The sequence below is a fragment of the Nyctereutes procyonoides genome, unplaced genomic scaffold, assembly GCF_905146905.1.
Source record: "Nyctereutes procyonoides isolate TBG_1078 unplaced genomic scaffold, NYPRO_anot_genome, whole genome shotgun sequence".
Taxonomy (NCBI): Eukaryota; Metazoa; Chordata; class Mammalia; order Carnivora; family Canidae; genus Nyctereutes; species Nyctereutes procyonoides.
The window spans coordinates 11,233,506-11,242,393 of record NW_026575139.1 but is presented as its reverse complement, the minus strand read 5'-3'; positions in this window follow the sequence as shown (position 1 = coordinate 11,242,393).

Here is an 8,888-nt window from a genome sequence, read left to right as displayed (position 1 = left end):
TCACAGATCCAAGAAGTTCGACGGACTCCAGGAAAGACCATCACAACTCAGAACAGCAGGTAGGTACGCGGCTGTGGACACAACAGAGGGGCTCTCCGGGGGGACGTGGAGGAAGGAGCCAGTGCTGTGCGCCCAGGGCTGCCTCTGGGGGATGGCTGTCATCAGGCAGGAGGTGGGGCGGGGGGGGGCAGCAAGGGGGCAAGAGGGGGGTCCTGGCGGTGCAGGTGTCCAGAAGCGACGGCGAGGGAACTCTCCAGGGGCTCAGTGGTGTCAGGTGCGTAGAGCAGCACAGGACAGCCAGGGCAGGGAACCACCAGGCCCGGGGCTGGGGTCCTGAGGGAACCCCCGAGGGGCCTCCCACCTGTGCCCGGGGAGTCCACACAGGACTGGAGCCTTCCTGCGGGGCCCTGTGCCAACGGGTCAGTGCTTTACAAATGCTATCTCTAACCCACATCATTCTAATTCCAGGAGCGCATCCTGCAAAATTTACTAAGTGTGGGCACCTGGATTTCTGTTCATTTGTGGCGATAATAACGACAGCTGACAGGTACTGAGTGCTAGGCCTGCGTGACCTCATTTACCCACGTGAGGGAATGCCATTTTTATACCATTTTACAGATAAGAAAACTGAGGCATAAAGAGTTTGAGTAACTTATCAAAAGCGTGTAATCCGCAGAAGAGCTCAGAGCTTTCCAACCCAGAGCTCTGCTCTCAAACGTGAAAGCACCAAAAATGTCAAAAAATACGGGCTTCCATACATTACAGCATACCCAACAATCAAAATGTCACATTATTGCCTGTCTCTTTCCCTCCCCAAGTTCAGCGCCATGGGGCAGGGGCCTCCTCTGACTTGTGCTTGGCACATTGAAGATGCTCAACCAATATTTGTTGAATGAAGAAAATGAACCTGTATAACAGAACATCATAGATTATTAACATTCATTTCTTTCAAGGAGTAGTTAATGACATGAGAAAAGTATTCATGGTAAATCATGGTGATACCATTTTAAGTAAAAAGGGAAAATATGACATTAAATATACAATATCATCCCAATTTTGCTTACTTACTTATAGTACATTGAAGAAAAGCTTAAGGAAACACAACAAGCTATCAGCTGGGGTTAGAGCTATCTGAGTGGTAGGACAGTGGTGTGCTCATATTTTCTTAGTTATACTTTTTTTAAAAAAAAAGATTTATTTATTTATTTATTTCAGAGAGAGAGAGAGAAAGAGAGAGAATCTCAAGCAGACTCCCAACAAGGAGCCTGATGTGGGGCTCGATCCCAGGACCCCAAGATCACAAACTGAGCCAAAATCAAGAGTCAGAGACTCAACCAACTGACCCACCCAGGCACCCCATTTACATTTTTTCTCTACTTTTTCATGAAAGTGTTACTTCCAGAGTTAGAAAAAAAAAATGTATGATGAGCAAGGTTGGGAGAATGGAGGGCCCGGAGGTCAAAGCAGGATGGAAGGTTCAGGACAAATACGCTCTGGGGATGTGCAGTATCGGCTCCAGCAGTCCTGCCACAAAAGGGAGAGGAGTCGGATCGGACCAGAAAGGAAAGCTGGACCGATGAGGCTTTTTCACAAGGATGGGGATCCTGTGAACCCGGCCGGAAGCAGGAGGGAGGGAAGCCTGAAGGCCCAAGTTTGAAAACTCTGGAGGGGAATGGAGAATGGAAGTGATTTCAGTTTAAATGTCTCTGTGCTTGGCCAGACGCAGTGGAGAACAGCAGAGCTGGACAGCCTGTTCCTTTAACCAGTAAACAGGGAAGCCCCACGGGTGCCCAGGCGGCTGGGACCCAGGGACATGGGGGTGAGCAGCAGATGTGACATCTGACAGGCAGTGTCTGGGCATTGGAAACCTTTGTCCCAGTAATGATCATCTCTTTGTGGGATAAGTGCTCAGAGAGGAGGGCGAGGACATATGGCCAGGGTGGAGATCAGCTGTGAAGGTCAAGGACGAGACATCCTGGGATGGATGCCTTTGTGGGAGAGGAAGCACTACTCCTCTGCCCTCTTAGATCCTGTCACTGGGGACGTGCAAATTAAACTGATGAGAGGCGTATTAATAGGAGGAAAAAAGATGTATTTGTATGTATGACAAAAGGAGATAAGAGAGGAAGCAGGTAGCTCAATAATGGATGAGGTCAGAGCACTGACCCGTTGGCACAGGGCCCCGCAGGAAGGCTCCAGTCCCGTGTGGACTCCCTGAGCATGGGTGGGAGGCCCCGCGGGGGCTCCTTCAGGACCCCAGCCCCGGGCCTGGTGGTTCCCTGCCCGGGCTCTCCTGTGCTGCTCTGCGCACCTGACACCACTGAGCTCCTGGAGAGTTCCCTCACCGTCGCTTCCTGGACACCTGCACCACCAGGACCCCCATCTCGCCCCCTTGCTGCCCCCCCCCGCCCCACCTCCTGCCTGATGACAGCCATCCCCCAGAGGCAGCCCTGGGCGCACAGCACTGGCTCCTTCCTCCACGTCCCCCCGGAGAGCCCCTCTGTGTGTCCACAGCCGCGTACCTACCTGCTGTTCTGAGTTGTGATGGTCTTTCCTGGAGTCCGTCGAACCTCTTGGATCTGTGAGTTAATGTCTTATCACCTACCGTGAGGTGTTATCAGCAGCTCATTTCCCCCTCACCCCCTTTTTGCCGTTTGTATTTCCCTTCCTTCTGGGGCTGCATTTGTGGGTGCATTACACTCGACGCTGTCCCAGGCTTCTGGGGATCTGATCTTTTTTTTTTTCACTTTTTCCTGTGCTTTAGATTGTTAATTTCTATCTTTCTTTCTTTCTTTCTTTCTTTCTTTTTCTTTCTTTCTTTTTCTTTAGATGTATTTATCTATTCATGAGAGACCCAGAGAGAGAAGCAGAGACACAGGCAGAGGGAGAAGCAGGCTCCATGCAGGGAGCCCAATGTGGAACTCGATCCCGGGTATCCAGGATCACACTCGGCTGCAGGCGGCGCCTCATCCTCCCGCCCACCTCCCCTTCCAGAACACAGGCAACACCTTTTTTGAACGTGGCCACAACTTCTTGCAATATACATCTATGAAGGCAACGGAAACAAAAGCAAAAATGAACTATTGGGACTTAATTAAGATAAAAAGCTTCTGCAGAGCAAAAGAAAACAGTCAACAAAACTCAAAGACAACCTACCAGAATGGGAGAAGGTATTTGCAAATGACGTATCAGATAAAGGGCTAGTTTCCAAGATCTATAAAGAACTTATTAAACTCAACAGCAAAGAAACAAACAATCCAATCATGAAATGGGCAAAAGACACGAACAGAAATCTCACAGAGGAAGACATAGACATGGTCAACAAGCACATGAGAAAATGCTCTGCATCACTTGCCATCAGGGAAATACAAATCAACACCACAATGAGATACCACGTCACACCAGTGAGAATGGGGAAAATTAGCAAGGCAGGAAACCACAGATGTTGGAGAGGATGCGGAGAAAGGGGACCCTCCTGCACTGTTGGTGGGAATGTGAACTGGTGCAGCCACTCTGGAAAACTGTGTGGAGGTTCCTCAAAGAGCTAAAAATAGACCTGCCCTACGACCCAGTAATTGCACTGCTGGAGATTTACCCCAAAGATTCAGATGCAGTGAAACGCCGGGACACCTGCACCCCGATGTTTCTAGCAGCAATGTCCACAATAGCCAAACTGTAGAAGTAGCCTCGGTGTCCATCGAAAGATGATGGATAAAGAAGATGTGGTCTATGTATACAATGGAAGATTCCTCAGCCATCAGAAACGACGAATACCCACCATTTGCTTCGACGTGGATGGACCTGGAGGGTATTATGCTGAGTGAAGTAAATCAATCGGAGAAGGATAAACATTCTATGGTCTCATTTATTTGGGGAATATAAATAATAGTGAAAGGGAATAAAGGGTAAAGGAGAGAAAATGAGTGGGAAATATCAGAAAGGGAGACAGAACATGAGAGACTCCTAACTCTGGGAAACAAACAAAAGGGTAACTTCTATTCAGTTTTCAGAGCAGCTGCTATGCCTGCAGGTTCTTAAAAATAACCAGCATGGGGCACCTGGGTGGCTCAGTCAGTTAAGCATCTGCCTTTGGTTCAGGTCATGATCCCAAGATCCTGAGATGGAGCCCCACATGGGTTCTCTGCTCAGCAGGGAGCCTGCTTCTCTCTCTCCGCCTTACCCCCTGCTCATGCTTTTTCTCGCTATCTCACTCTCTCTCAATTAAATACAGAAGATCTTTTTTTTTAATAACCAGTTTAAAATAATCCTTATGTCAGAGAAGCAAGTTTTGGGGTGACATTCTGCTCCCCTTCAGGGGCTGGGTGTGAGTTTGATAGAGGCCAAATACCAGCCTTCTGGAAAGAAAGGGTTTTCGAGAGGGTTTTTGAGAAAGAAGGCGGGCCAGCCGGAGGAGTGCATGAGCAGAGGGTGCCAGAGGAGAGGGTCCAGGCCTTTCAGGAGCTTAGCACCAGAGCCCAGCTCAGAAACGAACTTCTTAAAAAAAAAAAAAAATAAAATAAAATAAAATAAAATAAAATAAAATAAAATAAAATAAAATAAAATAAAATAAAATAAAATAAAATAAAATAAAATAAATAAATAAATAAATAAGAAACGAACTTCTTGGATGAGCACTGGGTGTTATACTCTATGTTGGCAAACTGAATTTAAATTAAAAATAAAATTAAGGGACGCCTGGGTGGCTCAGCGGTTGAGCATCTACCTTTGGCTCAGGGGGTGATCCTGGAGTCCTGTATCCGGCTCCCCCTAGGGAGCCTGCTTCTCCCTCTGCCTAGGTCTCTGCCTCTCTGTGTTTCTCATGAATAAATAAATAAAATCTTTAAAAGAAAATAAAAATAAATTTAAATAAGTTGATTAAAAATAAAATAAAATTTAAAAATAAATAAAAATTTTTTAAATAAAAATAAATAAAAAAGAAACTCCTTGCTTGGTCAGAACCGGGCCACTGCACAGTATTTGGTTGCGTGGTGTCCTCTGCTGGCCAGTGTCTGAACTGCAGGCACCTATGGGCCAGCCCGAAAACTGGCCACTTTGGTTCCTGCTCCATCACCAAGCCCAGAAGTCACACCCACGCTCACAAGCAGCCTCGCGCTAAAGCGGGGAGTTACTTTTTGTGACACGTTATCAAACTTCAAGGCGTTTTTCACAAACACTTCATTTAAAAAGCATTAAAGAAATGCATGCCACGCTTACTGCATGCCACGCACTGTTTTAAATACCTCACAGATGTCCCCTAATATACTATTAGGTGGTTCTGTGGGGAGGCTCTGTTAGGACACCCATTTTACACTTGGAAAAACTCAGGCCTGGGGCCAAACACGGATGCATTAGGTGAGTGGTGAGCTGGGGTCAAACCTAGGCAACCTGACTTCAGTCTGTGCTCTTAGCCATCACACTACTGTAGAGAACAGCATGGAGTCACTCATGTCAAGCAGTGGTGTAAGCAGCCAAGGGTGTTGCAGCTAAGACCAGGACTTGCTGAAATCAGCGCGGGCTGATGACCCTCCAGAACCCATAACCAGCAGAACCAGAGAAGACCTGCAAAGGCCTCAGCTGATTCAACCCCTTTTAAAAGAGAAGACTTTGCAGCAAACTGTCAGACCGTCCAAACACTGACCTTTCACATCTGACCACATCAGAAAGGCAGCTGCCACCAAAGGCCCTGGCCCCATTGATCTCTGAACATAACAGAGATCCTCTGCTGTTTGGACGTGATAAGCAGCAGGTGCTAAGAGCTGCCCTGGATCAGCACCCCAGCTGCGTACCCTTCACCCCAACTGTGTGTTCACAGACTGACTTCGCATTTGGCGTGTTAACTTCTCACCTTGTGCTATACCGTGTTTGCTGTGTGACTTTGTCTTGTGGTTTGCTTTGTGTGCTGTGTGCGAAGCCAAGTTAAGTGCGTAGTGAAATATCATTGAATTTGGAATCCTGGACCTGCGTTCCAGTTATGTGAACCGTTAGGACTGAATCAAGTTGACATCGTAGAAAGACACACTCATGTACACACCTTCACGGCGGGCTGGTGACAGTCGGCGCAGTCGGCAGGATTCCGAGTCAATAACTCACTGCATGTTAGACAACTTGGAAGAATCAGAAAAGACTTCTCGAGGCTTGTTTGAATTGGCTATAGCAGAGTTAAAAATAACCGAAAAAAAAAAATCAACCGGGGGAATAGATGTGTGTGAATATAGACTTTCCAGGCGTCTCACTTGGGGTAAGATCCCAAGGTGTCAGCAAAGGTAGGTGAAACCAAAGCCAGTTCCATGCAGGGAGCGACAGGCAGTGGAAGTTCATCCGGGGCTTACCCCCTTTGCAAGCAGGGCCTGAGATGGAAGTAGCCATAGCTGAACCCAAGGGGGACCATTTCAGGAAGGCACTTGGAGGGTGAAGAAAAAAAATCAAACCATTTGGAAACATTGCAAAAATATATGCTACTAGTGACCGAAATAATCTATAAGTTAGCAGAAAGAAGTGAACCAAAACTGTGGGAAAGTATGAGCACATATCCCAGGTGTACGTGGGAAATAAGCTCTACATAGTTAAGAAATCATATAAAGCAGCTGCCAGGGTACAAAAAATGTGGACACTAGGTAAATGCCTCAAAAAGGTGGGATGAGGGGCACCTGGGTGACTCAGCCAGTTCGTTAATCATCCGGCTCTTGATTTTGGTTCAAGTCCTGATCTCAAGATCCTAAGGTCGAGCCTTGAGTGGGGTTCAGTGCTGCTAAGCGTGGAACCTGCTTAAGATTCTCTCTTCCTCTCCCTCTGTACTTCCATGCTCTCTCTCTCTCAAAAAAAAAAAAAAAGAAAGAAAGAAAGAAAAGAAAGAAGGAAAGAAAGAAAAAAAGAAAGAATGAAAAAATAGTGGGCGCCTAGGTAGCTGGGTTGGTTAACATCTGCCTTTGGCTCCTGTCATGATACCAGAGTCCTGGGATCGAGCCCCAGGTCAGGCTCCCTGCTCAGCGGGGGTCTGCTCCTTCTACTCCCTCTGCCCATCCCTCTTGCTCGGGCTTTCTCTCTCTGTCTCTCTCTCAACTAAATTAAAAACAACAACAACAGTGGGAAGGGCCAAGAGGTGTCTTGTGTAGAAGACCCGTAGTACCTACAAGTCAAAAAGAAGCTCACCAGGCCCCTGGAAGATGTAATCATGAGTCTGAAGGATCCTTAAAACATAAAGCCCTATTGTCCTGAGCGCCTACCGCCAAGTTTCCCATCTTACCAATGAAAACCATCTCAAAGCCAGACCAGGACCAACAAAGGGGCAAAGAGTAGTATTCTGTTAGTAATAACGTAATGAGGAAGGGCAAATCAATCAATGCTTTATGTTTAAAGGACAAAACGCCCTGGGGTCCAACCCATCCTTAGGACCCAGGAAACCACAATGGGGGGTGGGGGGTGGGAATTATCAAAGTAGACCCATTGTTACAGGGAAGAGTGTGACTTTTTGAAAGATTTTTGAAAATTTTATTTATTTTTAAATTATTTAAAAAAAAGATTTTATTTTTTCATGAGAGACACAGAGAGAGAGGCAGAGACACAGGCAGAGGGAGAAGCAGGCTCCATGCAGGGAGCCTGATGTGGGACTTGATCCTGGGTCTCCAGGGTCACACCCTGAGCCAAAGGCAGGTGCTCAACTGCTGAGCCACCCAGGTGTCCCGAAAGATTTATTTATTTTATTTTAGAGATAGCAAGCATGCATGTGCACGAACTGGGAGAGGGCCAGAGGGGGAGGGAGAGACTCTCGAGCAAACTCCCTGCCGAGCGTGGAGCCCTGCGTGGCTCTCCATCCCATGATCCTGAGATGACAACCTGAGCCCAATCCAAGCATCAGGTGCTCAACGGACTGAGCCGCCCAGGTGCCCCAGGAGGAGTATCAAATTAAATCCAAGGCAAGGACAACCATGCAAGTAGCAAAAAAATGGAGAACACACTTGGGCTGAGCTTCAGAAGATTGGGAGAGGTTTCTGTCAAAAACATATACGTGATGTAGACCGGTTGCCCCATGTGCAGGGCAGAGGAGCAAATGCAAGAGCACTGTCGTTTGCAGAGGCCCCAGGGGATCCTGGTGGTCCTGGGGGCAGCCCCCTTGGCCGCCTGTGGCCCTGCTTGGCACGTGACTCCACCTGCCTATCGACGTTGCCCATTCAATTTTCTCTGTCCTGAGATCTTTCCTGACCCCTGATGCTTGCTCGTGGAACTCGAGAACCGGCGGACGCTCCTTGTTCTCTGTGCTGCACCAATCTCTCCATCCCTTCCTAGCCGTGAGCCCTGGGTGGCCCCCTGGATTCGGGCAGGGAATGTTAGACACTGGGACACCCAACAGGAGGTGCTTGGCATCTGGTTGTGCCACCAGGCCACCCCAAGGTGGAGCCGCATGAACAGAGAGCAAAGGCAGCCAGTAGGCCCGACAGGTGTTCTAGGGTTCTACAGGGGGCCCACTTGAGCCAGAGGGAAACCCCAAAGGAAACGCACCCTAAGTCGGCATGCAGCTCTGGGGCCCAGCACCATGCCTGAGGTCCTCTGAATGCAGCCACAGAAGAAAGGTGCAGGCAGAGGTCAGGAGAGGGAGGCCAAGGGGCCCAGAGGGAAGGGAGTGGGTGGGTGGTGTTACCGTCCTAGCTGCTGCACCTACATCCTCTCCTCTGCAGGCCCCCTCCTCCAACCCATCAATAAAGATTTTTTTTTTTAGGGGCACCCAGATGGCTCAGTGGTGAAGCATCTGCCTTCAGCTCAGGTGTGATCCCAGGTTCCTGGGATCGAGTCCCACACTGGGCTCCCTGCTCAGCGGAGAGTCTGCCTCCCCTTCTCCCACTGCGGCTCCCCCAGTTCGTACTCACTCTCATTCTCTCTGTTAAATAAATAAA